Source organism: Nyctereutes procyonoides, unplaced genomic scaffold, assembly GCF_905146905.1.
Source record: "Nyctereutes procyonoides isolate TBG_1078 unplaced genomic scaffold, NYPRO_anot_genome, whole genome shotgun sequence".
NCBI classification, from domain to species: Eukaryota; Metazoa; Chordata; class Mammalia; order Carnivora; family Canidae; genus Nyctereutes; species Nyctereutes procyonoides.
Genome location: NW_026575082.1, coordinates 6,870,078 through 6,889,186, shown reverse-complemented (window position 1 = coordinate 6,889,186; position 19,109 = coordinate 6,870,078). Strand labels below are relative to the sequence as shown.

At 35.0% G+C, this 19,109-nt stretch overlaps 1 pseudogene; it reads left to right on the top strand.

The window, feature by feature from the left end:
- Nucleotides 1-10,714: 10,714 nt before the first annotated feature.
- Nucleotides 10,715-11,731, top strand: LOC129514544 (glyceraldehyde-3-phosphate dehydrogenase-like; annotated as a pseudogene).
- Nucleotides 11,732-19,109: the final 7,378 nt, after the last annotated feature.

Here is a 19,109-nt window from a genome sequence, read left to right as displayed (position 1 = left end):
AAATTTAAATGAATTTGTGGATAATAGTATGAAGCACTTTTGGCAATAAATAATGACTTCCATCATAATAATTGCTAGCCATATAGAAGAACAACTAATAGTGAAGCCTGACCTATCAGAGTGGCATGTATTATTTATCTGAAGACATAAATAGAGGTTTTTAATGTAAAAAAAACTGATAATTATTTAGAACTAAAAATAACTTTTGCTAGTCATCAAATCAAGTTAGTAGAAGAATAGGATGGGTAAATTATAAACAAAAAGATTGAAAACCACCTGGATTTTATGCACTATTTACAGTTATCCAAAAATATTAGAGTAAAACAGCCAAATATAGTGTTTATATAAGATTGTTTATAAAATGAATTTAATGAACCCACTTCCTGAGTTAGTTCTGAGTCCAAGGTCATGCTAGTTGCAAAGCCCTGAGTGAATTTTCTGCCTTCACATTCTATACTTTATCATCTGGATTATGAAAATAATAGCAGGGATATCTACTGAATGAGGTGGTTCTAAAAATAGAAAGAGATGCATTATTTAAAATTGCTAATGTGTTGTCCAATTCATAGAAAGAATTGAATAAATCTGAAGCATTACTGTTAATAGTAATGATAGTGATAGCACAGAGACACTAATTACATCCCAAAAAAGATACAGGTGAGCTTGCAGAACCTCAGTCAACTAGATTAATAAAACTAAGAATCAGCATGTAATTTGGATATGATTATCTCACTCCTTAACCCTATGACTCAGTAGTCCAGAAGGATCATACAAAACAGGATTTGCTAATATTGATTAGTAAGTACCCACATTCCAAGATCAACCATTGTCAGGTAGCTACCTGCCTGAAAGCTTCGATTGATCAAGACAACAGAGAGCATACTGCAATGTCTAGTCAAGCTTCCCAAGCCACTAAAAAGAACAAGTCTGAGAACAGAGGCTCTTGGGAGCATTTTATTATTTATACCAGCAACCAAACCGATGGCTTCTCCCCCCTCCTTCCTCCCTTGTCTCTCTCTCTCCTCCTCTTCTTTTTCCCTGCTTCCTTCCTTCCTCTCTCTCTCTCTCCCTCTCCCCTCCCCCCACCCTGCCCCTTCTTTCTAATCTAGAACTGGCCTATTTCAGTAGTAGATGTAAAATATGAACTGTATATTTAGGAATGTGTGTGAATGTACATGCACACGTTTGTCCCTTTGGAAAAATTTTTCATAATATTCAATGATACATTGTCTCAGAACTTTTTCTATAAAATATCTTACTCTTAATATTTGAATTTAATCAATGGCAGTTAACCCTGTTAAGCCTTTAAAAAGAATTCTCAAAATTCTTTTTCAGCATTTATGAATTAAGGGCAAGCTTTACAGGGTCAATTTACAAGGATCCTTTATGAATCAACATAAATTATAAAAATAAATGCTGCAAATTATATCTCATTTTGAAATTAATAGCAGTTTTTACTATTTGCATTTAATGATGGGTCACTTAATTTACACGAAGAATTAGAATGCAGCTTAAATGTTTACTTAAAACTCCAAAGGACAAAATTAATAAGTCAGGGCAATAAACCTATGGATGAAGAAATAATCCGAGAATACCATTAACCCAGGTAAATGCAAAACATGATCCCATATGACAAATGAAGATACAGTATTTGGCTCTAAGCTTCTAGTGGCCAGATCAAAGACAGAACATAATCTGTTCTAAAAGTTATTGCATCTATAATATAAAGAAACAACCAATATAAAATTCTTGAGATTTTAGGTGGATATCATACAAGGAGATATTCTTGGTATTTCTTAGTGACCAATTTTTTTTCTTTTATTATTTTAAATGATCATTAGCTGAAATTTAAAAGAGCAAATTAAATGTTTTAAAGTTATTAGTGGTTATTGGAAAAGGTCATACAGTAATAAGGCTATGGTTCTTGTAAAATGCAGTTTTAGAGTGTTCTTGCTTTTGGCTGCACATATACCAAAATACAGTTTTAGGTAAATAATCTAAGTATAAACTGGCAATTAGAGGATCAATGAAAATAAAAAACTTGATTTTAATAACTTATCAGGGGGTTTAACATAGACTTTTTTGTCTTACATATCTGTTAAATAACATACTTAAAAATATACATTATAATTCTTCATGGCATTTATTAAAGAAATAACTCATTTAATTTCTGGAAACTTTAAATAATTTGCCCCCAATTATTGCTTTTTCATTTCAAATAAAAAGGCCTATAGAAATTGATGTAATGGTCATACCATTGCCTGGATTTGTGTATAACCTATAGTTTCTATAGTCCCACTCTATTTGCTTAATTATTCAAAATGATCCAGGTATATATTTATACAAAATGTTTTATACTAATTTTTTAGAATGTTATTGCATACATGTTAATTCCTCTGTTTACATCACAGACTTCCTAAGGTCAAGAATCATATCCAATAGTCTTTGGTATCTACATATTTGTAGGTACTCACCTCACTCCCATGATGTTTTAGTTTGAAGACCACTTCCTGGAACAATAACCAGTGAAAACTATTGTAGTGTTAAATATTTTCCAAGATATATAATGGCTATCTTCTGTATTTACTACATATCATACTATCCAGGATACATTCTGCTGATTTTTGCTGAAATTAGGAAAATCAGAGTAGTTTTCTTTCAAAAGAAAGAGTATCTTTCTTGGACATTTTACATTGCTCAAATGTGATGGCACAATTTCCAGTGAGAAACTAAACTGGTCTTGGAAACAATGACAGCCTGCTGGCTGAGGTAGGGACTCCGGTTACCTCTATTAAACTTCACAGTTTATTGCCCTGAAGATAATCTGGAGCCAGAGTCGCAATCTCCCCTGTCTGAATATTTGAATAGTCAGACACACAAGTACCAGCCAACAACTTAATTATGGATTTAAAAATTGGCATTAATCTTTTCTCATTCCTGTATATATTCTCTTCTAATGCCACAAGTCACAGTAAATTGCTCATTAAACTTCAAGCAATGCAATGGAATGCTTGCTACCATTTATAGGCAATGCTCTCCAAAGTACAATTAGAGGGAGTATTATGACATAGAACAATGGAGACAATTATTTCTGAAGTTTATTAATGCTAATTAGCATATGGCATCTAAGACAGCTGCTGATACTTCATTGCTAAATACTGAGGGACTAATTAGTGTTTGATGTTAATTAGCTTCTTCTGCATGTGCTTTGCCCTTAGATGCATATGCACTGTCACCATCCGGCTATTAAAAGTCTGGCCTTGCACTCTACAAGAACATGATGTGGCATTTAGGAGTTCTTTTAGAGTATATGGCATTCTTTTCTAATATTTATACTTTTAATAGATTCCACAGAAGCCTTAATAATTATCTAGTTATTCTACTTTTCATTTAAAACATACTAATAAATCATAGAGTTTTAACTGCTGAAGTGAAGAAGACCCTTTAATATATCTTATAATTTTCATGCCCTCTGATAAATGACTTCTAATACCAGAGATTATTGGCATAAAAATATATTGGTTTAACTTAATAATCAAGCTGATTTAACTTCTGTGTGTCAATTTACACTTATTTTATTTGTGATTAAAATTTATTATTAAATATATCAAATATGTATACTTTCTCCATTAACCAATTTGGTAACTTTTGGTTTCTGATTCTTTTCCTCCATTAACTGAAGTAAAGTGCATTTTCTTTCTTTTAAAACCTGAGATAAGAATTTACCCAGAAAAACTCATCTTTTAAAGATATCAAAGTTTAGGTTAAGCAAGTGATCTAGAAAGATTTTCATGTTAGTCTTGAAAAATTTCAGGGGCACTGTTTATCTGGAGGCTTTGTTGAGTGGGTAAGGGGGCGACTAATAATAATTTGCTCAAAAATTCCCATGACAATCAGCTTCACTTGTGTACGTGTTGAATAATTTTTTTTAAGGCAGAAATGACTTTGTAATTAGCAAATGAACTTGAGGATTTTGGTTAGAGGGTGAAGCTGTGAATAAGAACCCTAAAGATTTATCATGGTTTAAAATTCTGCAGATAATTTCTGGTTTTAATTTCACATAGGGATAAGTATTTTTAAGACGCTATAGGTGTTTTTTTTTTTAATAACTATTAAGATTCAGGGTTAATAATAATTACCCGATCATTTTTGCCTATTATTTTGTAGCTTTAATTGCCTTGGTGCTTTATAGATTGATATGGATATAGTTTGGTTCATGGCCACTAAAAATAAAGAAATGAAACAATTATCTACAATGGAAATTTTACAATCACTTGTCAAAGTTAAAACCACAACATCTAACATCTACTCAGCCAGACAACATGCAAAGGGAGGACAAAGAAGGAAGAACAAATAGTGATGGAAAAATAAGTTGTAAATACATTGATTTCTCAACAATCTAGAGAAAGTTTGGAAAACAGGAATGTACCCATAACAGAAGTTGTCTTTTTATTCTCTTGCTCCTCCACCTCATCCTCTTTAAATTATTCTTCATCATCTTCATAGTTTTTATATTCCTTCCCAGAGAGTGAATAAATACTTCAAGAAAGATTTCATGAGAACAATCCAACTGTCCACTGAGAGATGAATGGATAAAGATGCGGGACACTTGTGTGTGTCTAATGGAATGTTACTCAACCATTAAGAAGAATTAAACTTTGCCATTTGGGACAACATGGATGGATGTAGAGGGTACTATGCTTACATGAAACAAGTCACAGAAAAGCTGTATCATTTCATTTATGGAATCTAAAAAACAGATTCTTTTTTTTCTTTTTTTTAAATTTTATTTATTTATTCATGATAGAGAGAGAGAGAGAGGCAGAGACACAGGCAGAGGGAGAAGCAGGCTCCATGCACCGGGAGCCCGATGTGGGATTCGATCCAGGGTCTCCAGGATCACGCCCTGGGCCAAAGGCAGGCGCCAAACCGCTGCGCCACCCCAGGATCCCAAAACGGATTCTTAAATACAGAAAACAAACTGCTGTTTTTTTGCCTAAGGAGAGGTGGTCAGGGGGGTGGGCAAAATAGATAAAGGGGATTAAGAGGTACAAATTTCTGTTTATAAAATAAAAAGTCACAAAAATGAAAAGTACAGCATAGGGAATATAGTCAATAATACTGTAATAATGTATGGTGACAGATGGTGACTACACTTATTGCGGTGAAATGAATAGTATACAGAATTGTTGAATCAATATGTTGTACACTTGAAAGTAATATAATATTGTATGTTAATTATACTTCAATAAAAAAATCCAAGAGGTGAAAAATGAAAGCTATAAAACTTAAAAAAATAATTAGCTGCTTAAAAACTCTGAATAATGAAATATCAACCTGCATAAATACAATTGACACAGTAAAAACAATATCAAATGTGACTCTTCATATAATTGTGGCATTGGACTCAGGATCTTCCATCCTTATCTCTAGAATGAAAATTATTCTCTTCACACAGCAGAGTATTTAAGAATATGTTCTTTGACTGCCTTGCTTCAAGAGGCTCTTGTTTCAAGGGGCTCAGTGACTTAATAACTCTGTGTCAATGTTTTATCTTACTGGAGCAATGGAAACAAAGGCTGGGGGCAGGTATTAAAATGCAAATACTTTACTTAGGGCATGTGATATCAATAGTGTACCCTTATGGGTACATCTGGTGATGTCTCTCTCTACAACAACATTTTAGTAAGTCAGTGATACCAAAATTAAATTTCACAAAAGATGCAAGTCAGTAGCCTCATATCTGAGTTCTAAGTTTGTTTACGAGATTTAATACACTTCAATAAATCTCATTAATTTTGAATTAACTCTTTTGTTATCATTTAGGATGGAAGAATAGCAAAAATTATCTTAGAATATCTACTCATAAAGATTTATAGTAAACAAATTCCATTCTAGTTCATATGCAGAATATAAACTGATAGACAATAACTACACTTAGGGCACCTGGGTGGCTCAGTTGGTTAAGTGTCTGACTGTTTCAGCTCAGGTCATAACATCATGGATCATGGGATCTAGCCCAGTATTAGAGTCCGTTTAATGGGGAGTCTACTTGAAGAATCCCTCTCTCTACCCTTTTCCCCAAATGGGTATGCATGCCTCTCTTTCCCTCTATTTCTAAAATTAAAAAAAGAAAACTTTAAAAAAATAAAGAACTACCCTTTACCCATTTGACTGGTTTTTTAATAAGTAACTTAGAAGTCTTTATTTTTACTAAGATGACCTTAATATTCTCATCTTACTTAACTAGAGCATTTGCTTTAGAAAACTTTTTTTTTAAAGATTTTATTTATTTATTCATGAGAGACACCTAGAGAGGCATAGACATAGGCAGAGGGGGAAGCAGGCTCCCTGCAGGGAGTCTGATGAGGAACTTAATCCAAGGACCCCAGGGATCATGCCCTGAGTGGAAGGGAAGGCAGATGCTCAACCACTGAGCTACCCAGGCATCCCTACAAAACTCTTGTAATGCAAAGTCTCTGTCCCTTTTTGATGTAAATCTTCTCCAGGCTCAGGTAAAATTTATAACCCAGGATTGTCTTTCTCAAACACCTGGAAGCCATCTCTTTGAAGTGGAATCTATAATGATAGTATCCCCACCTCCCTGTCTTTCTGGAGGGTGGGAGCCCAACTCACCAATTATTACAATTATTACAGTCCCCACCAGTTACAAACTCAGAGGATCTAATCACATTCACCATATTTCCCTCCTCCAGTAATGTTCTAGTGACACATCCTTGAATCTTAAATCTCTCTAGCTTTTTCTTTCAGTGGAGTTGACTTTAATCTCTATTACAATAGTCTTGAATGAAGTGTTCCTGACTCATTTAACTCTTTTTAGTGAAACTTTTCCTTGACAGCTTCAAGCACTGACCTTAGATTAATAATCTTGAAATATTGATGAATAACAGTATTAGAGACATCTGTGGGGTATTTTGTATTTGAAAATTATTTACTAATATTCCAAAAATATAAAAAGCATGTCCATGCATTAAATATCTTTAACTTTGTGAAAAAAAGAGTTTCCCCATCAATATGCATTTAAGAAGCTACCAGACTGGGACACCTGGGTGGCTCAGGGCATGATCTCGATCTGGGGATCGAGCCCCATGTCAGGCTCCCTGTGAAGAGTCTGTTTCTCCCTCTGCCTATGTCTCTGCCTCTCTCTCTGTGTCTCTCATGAATGAATGAATGAATGAATGAATGAATGAATAAATAAATAAATAAATAAATAAATAAAATTAAAAAAGGAAGCTATCAGACTTTAATATTAATGGTTTTCTAAGACTTTGCTGTCTCCAGTGATAGTTGTGATAGTATTAAAGAAGCTTGCCTTTTCTTAATTTATAATTAAAATTTAAATCCAAATTTTTATTTCACTTTTTTTAGCTGTCATTGTTAAAAAATAAAAATAGGTGATTTATTTTGTGTTAGGATGCTATTTCTTTTGCCACATCATATTTTGTTAAACAGCAAATTCCTAAAATCTGTCCTAACCTTTGTATGGCGCTATTATCCTTCTGATGTTCCCTGAAGGTTATAGCAATTAGAAACATAGTACGTCTTTGCAACTAAAACTCAGAAGGTCTATCTTAATTATTGCTTTACATAGATCAATAGCCCCCATTAAAATGATTCCCTTTTTTCTCTCTACTGAACCACTTTGACTACACTTGCCGGGAGTTGCAAATCAGATATTATTAAAAATTATCTAATTATTTTCTTCCACTAAAACATCTAATTTAGCTAGGGGAAAAATATAAAGAACCCCACACATTGTTGTTTTTGTTTTTTTGCTTTGTTTTGTTTCTTAAGAATTTGGCCTCCACCTGAATACAAGTAGATTAATTATTTTAATGAGGCAACATGCCCAGGATGAGTCAGAATAGTAGCAATGGCAAGTAGGAAATTTCAGGATGTTATGATTCCTCATCACAGGCAGAAAGGTGATGACCTGTACTTTTAAGCAAGCAAAACAGCTTTCCCTTTACTACTCCATTGCATTTAAAGCTTTTGTGTCCTTTCTCCATGCAAAAATATATCTTTATAGCTGGATAGGAAAGGTCGACATGATCTGCTCGTAAACTTAGAGAGGAAGTCATTGATACATCCATGAAGCCTTCTAGAGCCGTTTAAATAACTACTGAAAGGTGAATGGTCTCATCTGAGTAGTCACTGGGTAGTAATCCTAAACTTGACTGCCTTTCTAACCATTACATAATATATAATTATTCTCATTGAATTTCCTTAAGGCAACCCAATTCTAGAAAAATTACAAATGGAACAAGAAGAAGCCATAGACCTGGGTGGCTCAGTGGTTGAGCATATGCCTTCTGCTCAGGGCGTGATCCCAGGGTCCTGGGATAGAGTCCCACGTCAGGCTCCCTATAGGGAGCCTGCTTTTCCCTCTGCCTATGTCTCTGCCTCTCTCTGTGTATCTCTCATGAATAAATAAATAAAATCTTAAAAAAAAAAGAAAAAGAAAAAAGGAGAGGCACTGACCTATATGTGCAATACACTGACCTATATTTGCAAAAAAAAAAAAAATCTGACAGCCATATTTCTATTCTATTGCTACATGAAGTATTATTCTAAGATGACTTAGTCTCAAAATGAAGTTAATGATTAATGCTATCTTCCTGAACATTGAGCTTATTTTGAAGAATTAAATGATTAACCTAAGGTACATAATTATATATCGGTACATATTTATATTGGTTATTTAACAACCTTTGATTTTCAGAGCTTCTCCTGTGTTTGTAGTTTAAAATTAAATACAATTTAAATAAAAAATAATCAGCATAAAATAATCCTATGCCAAAGAGACATATTTTGGGGTGGCAAATTTTACTCCCTTACACATTCACATGTGTCTAGGGTTGATGGATTGATGAATACTTTGGTGGTTTCATATCTTGGGTTTTGTGGATAAAGCCCAATAAACATTATTCACCGTAGATAAGATATGATTTTGTACCAAAATATTTTAAAAGGACCTTAGGTTTTTTTTAATCTTTTCTATATTTGCATATTCTAATGCTTATCTCTAATAAAAATTAATATCTAGGGACTCCTGAGTGACTCATCCAGTTAAGCAGCTGACATTAGAGTTTGGCTCAGGTCATGATCTCAGGGTCCTGGGAACAAGCCCTGTCTTGGGCTCTTTGCTCCCTGGGGAATCTGCTTGAGGATTCTCTTTCTCTCTCTCTCTCTCCCTTTGCCTTCCCAGCTCCTACTCACACACTGTCTCTAAAATTAATAATTTTTTTTAAAATTACTATCTTGCCTTTTTCTCATGAAAGATTTGATAAAGTGAAAAACTCAGTCTTTGAAACCCAATTGCCTGGGTCCTGGTTTGGACTCTCTTACTAAAGTATCCTATTTTAATATAGTTAAGCTTTCTGTATTTTACTTCCTTCAATCATCTTTTATCTCTCTTTCTTGATTTATCTATCTACATACCTAGTTACCTATCTATCATCTGTCTACCTACCTGTGGTGTTTTGATTTATATTCTATTTAAATGAGGGAAAGGTCTCATTTAAGTAACATGAGCAGGTAGGCAATTTATCTAGAGACCAGAAAATGTACATACATTTTAAAATTCTTTGTACAGTAGAATTTACTTTGAAGATTTTAGTTGTTTAGTTACTTTCATGTGGATGTTGTGTGCATATTAAGACAACTAAATAAACATATTTTGGAATGGAATTTGTGGAATTTTTTAGTTAAAAGATCCTTAGATATTTACCTTCCTGTAGGTTATAATAACATGACAGACAACTGATCTCCCTTCAAACCATTTGAAAATTGATATATTAAAAAGTAATCTATTTAAGGCAATATAAGTTGAAGAAGCAATAAATAAAGAGTATAATGGATAAAATTTTGAAGAGAAGGCTTCAGAGAAGTTTTCTGATGACCTACTGCTATTTTCATTTCTACATATGTTTACAATTTCTGACCTCAAGCTTGGAGAATTGAGGTTTGCCTGGACAGATAACCCCTTCTGGGAAATGGAGAAAAGCTAAGAAGTCTTAGGGGTCTCTAAGGGCTAAACTAAAACCAAAACAAACAAAAAAAACCCACAGTGATATAAGGGGAATCAAAACACCGAATTCCTCCTCAAGAGATTGTATGAAATTATGAAGTTGTACCTGGTGAGAGAGGGACTAAAATACTAATTTTCTATGATGTATAGCAGAGTTTTCTGTCATCTCACAGTGGAAAGAAACCAGAAATTAGAATTGGGATTATGCAGAAGGTTCAAGTTGAATAAATGTGGCTATTTATGAAAATCCAAAAAGTCTATCAGGTATAAGGGGGTCTCAGGCTTTCCATAAATTCAGCTCTGTCCAACTGCTCATTCCCTGTGTTAATGTTCCACTCCATTTGTCTGTCTAGCAGAAGAAAGGTGAACCCTTAGGGAAGTTTGATGCCATCTATAACTTCTACATTTTTATATATAACATGTATGACTTTTAACTGAAATTAAGAAGAATACCAAGAAATAGGATCTCATGAACAAAAACCAAGAGATAACAACAACAAAACAAAAAGTAGAATTGAACTGGTATGCTTTCTACCAAAATCTTTAGTTGTTTTTACTCTTTCATTTTGAAAATGAAAACAGCAGAATTGGCTCTCTGCTCCTCCCAGATCGACAGACAGCCACATCTTCTGGTTGCAGTGCCAGCCACATCCCCCAGACGCGATGGTGAAGGTCGGAGTGAATGGATTTGGCCATACTGGGCGCGTGGTCACCAGGGCTGCTTTTAACTCTGGCAAAGTGGATATTGTCGCCATCAATGACCTTTTCATTGATCTCAACTACATGGTCTACATGTTCCAGTAGGATTGTACCCACGGCAAATTCCACAGCACGGTCAAGGCTGAAAACAGGAAACTTGTCATCAATGGGAAGTCCATCTCCATCTTCCAGGAGTGAGATCCCACCAACATCAAATGGGGTGATGATGCTGGTGCTGAGTATGTTGTGGAGTCCACTGGGGTATTCAACACCATGGAGAAGGCTGGGGCTCACTTGAAGGGTGGGGCCAAGAGGGTCATCATTTCTGCTCCTTCTGCTGCTGCCCCCATGTTTGTGATGGGCGTGAACCACGAGAACTATGACAACTCCCTCAAGATTGTCAGCAATGCCTCCTGTACCACCAACTGCTTGGCTCCTCTAGCCAAAGTCATCCATGACCACTTTGGCATCGTGGAGGGCCTCATGACCACCATCCATGCCATCACTGCCACCCAGAAGACCGTGGACAGCCCCTCTGGGAAGCTGTGGCGTGACAGCTGAGGGGCTGCCCAGAACATCATCCCTGCTTCTACTGGCACCGCCAAGGCTGTGGGCAAGGTCATCCCTGAGCTGAATGGGAAGCTCACTGGGAAGCTCACTGGCATGGCCTACCATGTCCCCACCCCCAACGTGTCAGTTGTGGATCTGACCTGCCACCTGGAGAAAGCTGCCAAATATGACGACATCAAGAAGGTAGAGAAGCAGGCACTGGAGGGCCCCCTCAAGGGTATCCTGGGCTACACTGAGGACCAGGTTGTCTCCTGTGGCTTCAACAGTGACACCCACTCTTCCACCTTTGATGCTGGAGCTGGCATTGCCCTCAATGACCACTTTGTCAGGCTCATTTCCTGGTATGACAATGAATTAGGCTATAGCAACTGGGTGGTGGACCTCATGGTCCACATGGCCTCTGAGGAGTAAGAGCTTCCTGAACCACCAGCCTCAGCAAGAACAAGAGGAAGAGAGAGGCCCTCAGCTGCTGGGGAGTCCCTGCCCCAACTTAATCCCCCAACACACTGAGAATCTCCTGACCTCCAATTTATATCCTAGACCCCGAGGAAGGGGAGGGGCTTGGGGAGCCCTACCTTGTCATGTACCATCAATAAAGTATACTGTACCCAGCCAAAAAAAACAAAAAACAAAAACAAAAAAACAGAATTTAAATTAGATAGACCTTAATCGAATGGTATCGACAAACAAATTAAAACTTGTGTGAAAACCTTATTTTATAATTCAGTGGTGGGCAGCCCGGGTAGCTCAGCAGTTTAGCACTGCCTTCAGCCCAGGGTGTGGTCCTGGTGACCTGGGATCGAGTCCCACGTCGGGCAACCTGCATGGAGCCTGCTTCTCCTTTTGCCTGTGTCTCTGCCCCCCCCCATGTCTCTAATGAATAAATAAATAAATAATCTATAATTCAGTGTGGTGATATATGCATAGAATTTCAGACATATAAGATTTGTTTAATAGAATAGCACAGTTTAAAATATTCTTATTGTGTATGTGTGTTTATGAGAAAAAGAGATCATGCACATATATGTGGTTGTGTATTTTCAAGAACACAATATAGACTTGAAATAATTATGTTTTCCAAAATATGGGCGGAATATTGAGAGTGTTCTAGAAAAAGCTTTATAAATAACTATTATTCAGAAATATAAAAGTTTACAAATCTGGGCTCTTATGACCAAAGCAGAAGCCAATTTTTGATTCCAAATTATACTTTAATGATTTGAAATTTTTCTTGATTAAACCTGTTAACCTACATCTGACATTTTTGTGTAACTAAACCAGTGTGAGTTTCATAGCAGCAAAATCACATGGAACAAACCAGATGTTCCATCCCATTTCATTGAGAACAACCTCCTTTTCTCTGTTTATTGTTGGGATTCGGCCCAAAACATTTTGAATAGCTCCTGATGACAACCCAAACAAACTAAAAATCTAATATATACATTTTTGTGATGTTTATTAGTGTACAATTTCCACACAGTATAATCCATACACTCTGTTGTTTACAGTTTTGTGTTTTGGCATATACATGTATGTATATGCATATATATATATATGTGTATTCACATAACCACCACTGATGTCAAAATATAGAATATTTCTATCTCCCCCAAAAGTTCTCTCATGTCTCTTCGTACTCAATCTCCCTACTCTACCCACCCTCTTCCACTTTTGGTAAAACCTGGCTAGGGTTCTATCTCTGTAGTTTTGTTTTCCCAGACTGTCATGGAATAAGGATCATAGCCTGTGTATCCTTTTATGTCTGATTATTTTCACTTAAAGTAATACTTTCAAAAATTTATCTATGTTTTTGTATTTTTAGGCAGTTCATTACTATGGATTGCTGAGTCATATATCACTTTCTGGCTCTACTATGACATTTGTTCCATTTACTGATTAACAGCATACATGCTATTTTCAGTTTTTGGCTATTAACCAAAATTATTGGCTATTAACTATAATCATCACAATGGGTCTTAGTGTAGACATATGTTACCACTTCTTTTGGGTGAGTAACCTAGGTTTGGGATTCCTGAATCCTATGGCACATTTTCATTTACCTATAAAAGAAACTATCAAACTGCTTTCCCAACCAGCTATACCGTTTTTCATTTTCTAGAATAAAAATGTTATGAGGGTTTGAGTTGCTAGTATTTGGTATTATCAATTTTATTAAAGTTAGTTTTCCTCATACATGTGTGGTGTTATCTTTGTTTAATTTTTGTTAGCTTAATGACTAATAATGTTGAACCTTTTTTCATGTGTTTACTTACTACTCATAGCTCTTCTTTGGTAAATGTCTTTTCAAGAGTTTTCTTATTGAGCCCTGAGAGTCCTTTACATGTTCTGAATACAAGTCTTTAATCAGATATATTTTGCAAATATTACCTCCCAGCCTTTGGCTTTCCATTTTCATCATGTTGTCTTTTGAACAACAGAAGTTTACATTTTGATGAAACACAATTTATCAATAGTCCCTTTTATGTTGTGAGTTTTTTATGTCCTATCTAAGAAATATCTTTGCTTAATTCTTCACACAAATCAGAACAACCCCTGTTACCTTTGTTTGATATTAGTATTGTGTTCAGGACAAATAAAATTTTGATATTGAAGCTGAAAAAATATACATGCTGGTGTATGTTGTTTGCTTTTACAGGAATAAAGAAATATATATGCAGTACTAAACTATGTCATTTACACTGACAGCTCTTACTATTATTAAGATAAAATATATTATTATAATAAAACTTGAAAACAGCATTTGTAGTAACATAAAATAAAGATGTCACATAATATTTAAATCAAATTACCTTATCATTTCTAGTTTTAAAGTATTAGTGAATGTACAAGATATGAGTGAGGCTCTTTGCCTTCAAAAATAAAAACTTGTTTGATTTCCAAAATTTTTCCTTGAAACATATACCATCCTTTCATAGAGTATATTTATATTTTATTTCAATACAAAAATTGAATATAAAAAGGAGAGTTGTAACATTTATTTGTCAATCTGAAAATAATTCATTTTTAGTTGAACCTTTTAAAGAACTTATATATTTTATATATATGTATGTCAGGGACTTCATAATATATGGTTTTCATTTTCACTGTAAACATCAATAGCCTCTCTAACAATATATATATAATATATTACACAGATGTATTGAATAAAATTTAGATATATGAGACACACAGAAAATGATGATTTCTGTATCTGATACAAACATTTTTTTTTAATATAGGTCATCTTTGTGTGTATCTGTGTCTCATGCGTCTAAATTTTATTCAAGACATGGTATGTGAAAGAACATTATAGACTAATATAAGTATTATTTGCCCCCTCCCCCCCTCAAAAAAGCATGTCTTTTCTGTTTTGAAGCATCAATGTGGAGTGGATTGACCTAATGTGGAATTGAGTTGGTTCTTGGCTTTATTGCATTTATCACTATCTTCACATATTCTCTGACCAAGACTTGGTTTATCAGGGCTTAGGCTATGAGCACTGGCAACACCCCAGACTTCTCTTTGCTTTTTATACAGGCCTTTGGCCTTTGCTGTGCGTATATAAAGCAAAGTGAAGGAGGGAGTGGAGGAGGAAATCTCTCGGCCCTTCTGCCCTGACCCAGCCTGTGGTGGGTTATGCGTGGTTCTGTCTGTTGAGGACACAAGAAAAAATGGTGTGTTGAACAGACTCAGTCTTTGGCTGTAACTCCTCAGGACTCTAATCTCCCATATCAGCCTACACCTGGATAGTACAAATTTATTAAGATTTAGGATACTTTAGCTGTACCTCTGTCTTGAGAATATTTTCCCACACCTGCCATTTCAGCAGGAGAGAAAGCATGTGTGGCCACTTCTCTCCTAGCAAAGCCATCACACTTTCTGGAATTTGGTTTTATTATGTTTCTTGTTATCCTCAGCTCTGTGGTGGGTAGAAAAGGCTGGTGTTCCATCTGACTCTTGTTCTTAGGGTACATAGGGCCACCGCTTGTGATATCTAGATCTTAACTGAAGGCAGAGGGCTGTATCTTGTTTTCTTAAAATCAAAACCTGAAAGATACCGAATTGTCAGCACCTAACAATTTTTTCTGTATTGTATCCCAATTTAAATTAGATACACAGACTTGTAACACATCCCCCCCCTTTTTTTAAACACATTTCCCATTTGTAACTCTAGTTGCCATTCTTAAAAATCTGCGTTGAATGACATACATGACACTTCTAGTCACCCTTATTTTATGCAAATGTCAGTGACCTATCATCTGGTTCATCACTTGGGCCTGCCAGGATGTCTGAAATGGAGAAATAATGGGCTGTGCCTGGTAGAACTGAGAGAGCAGTAGCTGTTCACTGTGCTTCCATGAGTCTGCTTTTGAAATTAAAATCGTTGGTGCTCTTTTTTAAATCCCTGTTTGTGTGCCCATAAACTACTGAAATTAGAATTAAAAAACAAAATGTGAGCATTTAAATAGTTCACATCTCACCTGTTCTCTAGATAAACATTTTCCTTCAGTAAACAGCCAGTACACCGAAAATAATTAGACAGAGTCTATATCGTCTACTTCCTTGGAAAAAGAGGTTTTCTTTTTCTGTTTTGTTTTCATGAAAACCTTAAATGGAATTTCTTTGACAGCTTATCCACTGATACGTTTCTACGTGATTGTTTAAAGAGCAGTTACTGCAATTAGTGTCTTTGTGTACTTTGCAATTTGTGGGTAAGTCTGTTGCTTCACAGAATCTGGTATTTTGGATTTTTAGCCAAGCAAATGTCAACACATTCATATTGAGGTTTTTTGTTTCTTGGTGGTTTTTTTTTGTTGTTGTTGTTGTTTTGTTTGTTTGTTTCTTTTTGCTTTGGAAAAGTTAACTTATTCAAATAATACCTTCATTAAAAGTAGAGTTTTTCACAGTTAACATTTCATTATTTGACCTTGATTGCCTTATCCTTATAACTTTTATTTCCATTCTTGTAACAGTTAAAATTAACTATGGAGTTTCTTGAATATCAGCATATAAGAATATAACTATAAGATATTTTCCAAAGAAGAATCTCAATTGTGGGCATCAAAATAGAATGAGTTATTTTTGTCTATGCAAAACCCATCTCATATTAGGTCTGCATGAATAAACTGCTTAACTGCTATGTTAGCCAGAGAGAGTACTTAATGTTAATTTCTGTAACAATAAAAACAAAATCTCAGTGGCATAGCAAAGAAAAGATTTATTATTCAAATTGCCATCAATGTAAAGGGTGAGTCATTGCTCTAAACAATGTCTCAGTTGCTTCGGTTTTGTGGTAGTTTACAGCACCCCAGTTTACGTGGGATGAACAGAATGGCCTTTGAAGCTATTGGCATCTTTATTAGAGAAAAGCCAGAGTTTTATCTTTCATATTTGAGGGAACAGGTCTAGTTACATAATGATCCTACTGGCAAAGTAAGTTTAGGAATGGGAGAGGAGGATGTGGATGGTGATGTGTTTCTATAATTTCTGACACAAACTCGTAATCAAAGTAAAAGTGAAGTTTGAAAAGTTGCAGGGTATGGGGGTCATTCTATGATGAAATGATATTTTGTTTCATAGGAATTCAGGTGGAAATGGCACAGTCATTTTGTTCAACACCTGAAGTGGCAAGCTTTATTTCATTTTATAAATTGTCACAGGATGTCAACTATTACAAGTGGCTTCTATGCCATAAAGTAAATACTAGACAACATAGAAAAATTTACGTTTTGCTTTGATTATTGTATTGTTTTTCCAAGACTTCATGGTGCATCTAGAAAGTTCATTGTGAAACCTTATCAGATAATTCTATATTATTTTTTCACTTTTTAATATGGTCTTTTCAATATGGTTGTTAAAAATTCTTAGCAAGGGGTTTACATAAATCCATCACTCTAAATTAAAACCTACACTTTGACATTTAGTACATTCATATATGAGAACTGCCACGATTCACTCCTATTTTAACATTATGGGTGAGAAGGAAGTGATACACTGCAAGAAATACTTTGCAAATTGATATGAGGGGATCCCTGGGTGGCTCAGTGGTTTGGCACCTGCCTTCAGCCCAGGGTATGATCCTGGAATCCTGGGATCAAGTCCCACGTCAGGCTCCCTGCATGGATCCTGCTTCTCCCTCTGCCTGTGTCTCTGCCTCTCTCTTTCTCTCTCTCATGAATAAATAAAATCTTAAAAAAAAAAGAAAAGAAAATTGATATGAGCTGTTATTAAAATTGGAGATTTTTCTTTGTTTTATAAAATACTAAACAGAGCACAATTGCTATTAAATGATTTACCAATAACATAAACTTGCTGCTAATATTAGATAAAGGCATGTATAATATTGTGCATATATTTACTAGTAATATCCTTGTTATTGTTATTGATCATGATTTTTGTTTTAAAATAGGTTGGAATTAACAATTCAGAGCTACTATAAGTGAAAGATGGAAAACTTTTACATTTCATGTAGAATCCTTCTCTTCAAATCATAAAGATAGATAGGATAGCAAAAAGGAGAAAATTTACTACCTCCTCCTTTGTGCCATAAAATAAATAAAATTATTTATTGCTCTATATGTCAGTTTGCATCCTTGAGAGAGAGTTATACAATATTTTTCTTTTCTATATTGTGCATTCATCAGTACCAGATATAGATTATTTCCTAACTTCTAAAAGTACTTGAGGATATTCTTTTGAATCAATGCATATACATTAAAATGTATAAAATAGATTATAATAAATATATTGTCTTAAATAGTCACTTTAGGAAGGATCAGAAAAAAATTAAGATGAAAAAGAGATATACTATGCAAATACTAAAATGCTGTAGAAAATGTTAAAAATTATGAAAGTTTAAAAAGTAGTTAAATTTAGTGGAAAGAAACAAATATTTATGAAGCAGATAAAATCTGAAAGATAGGAGAAGTATCAGTTAGAAATAAGGCAACTGAGAGTGAGGTTTAATGTTGCTTTTAGACAAAAGGAAAAAACAGAATTTTGACTGACTACTCAGTCAATATTAAAATAGACTAGGGGTACCGGGATAGTGCAGTTGGCTGAGCACATGACTCTTGGTTTTGCTTAGGTCATGATCTCAAGGTTGTGAGATCAAGCCCTGTCTCAGGCTCTGATTTCAGCACAGAGTCTGCTTGGGATTCTCTCTCCCCCTCTCTTTCTGCTCCCACCCACCTCAAATAAATAAATAAAATCTTAAAAATATAAAATATACTGGAATTTAAACCTTGTCTAGAACAATATTGGATCAAAATGGGAAGCCAAATTAGAGTTATGTCATGGAGATCCTGAAATATTTATTGAGTGCCTTGCATTTTCTAAGCACTGGGGTTGTCAGAGTTAACTCAAAGAGCAAAATCCTCTTTCTGTTGATGTATGCCAGAGGTTAGGGGAAATGTGGAAGAAGGATTAACAGAAAATAATTAAACAAGTAAAATGTATGCTTCTCAGGATGTAATGCTAATAATAAATCAGGAAAAGAAATGGTGATATTTGAGTCTAATGGTGAGAGCTTAGTAATTTAAAGTTGACTTGGGGATTAGGAAAGGTCTTACTACAGATGCTATATTTGAGCAAAGAACCAAAGGAAATGAAGTGAACCACGCAGCCATCTGTGAGAAGAGCATTGAGGTGACAGCCTCATATGGTGAACATACAACACAGGCCAACATGTCTGGGATATAGTGAGGGAGGAGAGAGGTAGAAGGACAGAGTAGTGGAAACTTTGGAAAAAACATTGCAAGAAATTGACCTTTTATTTTACATGAAGTGA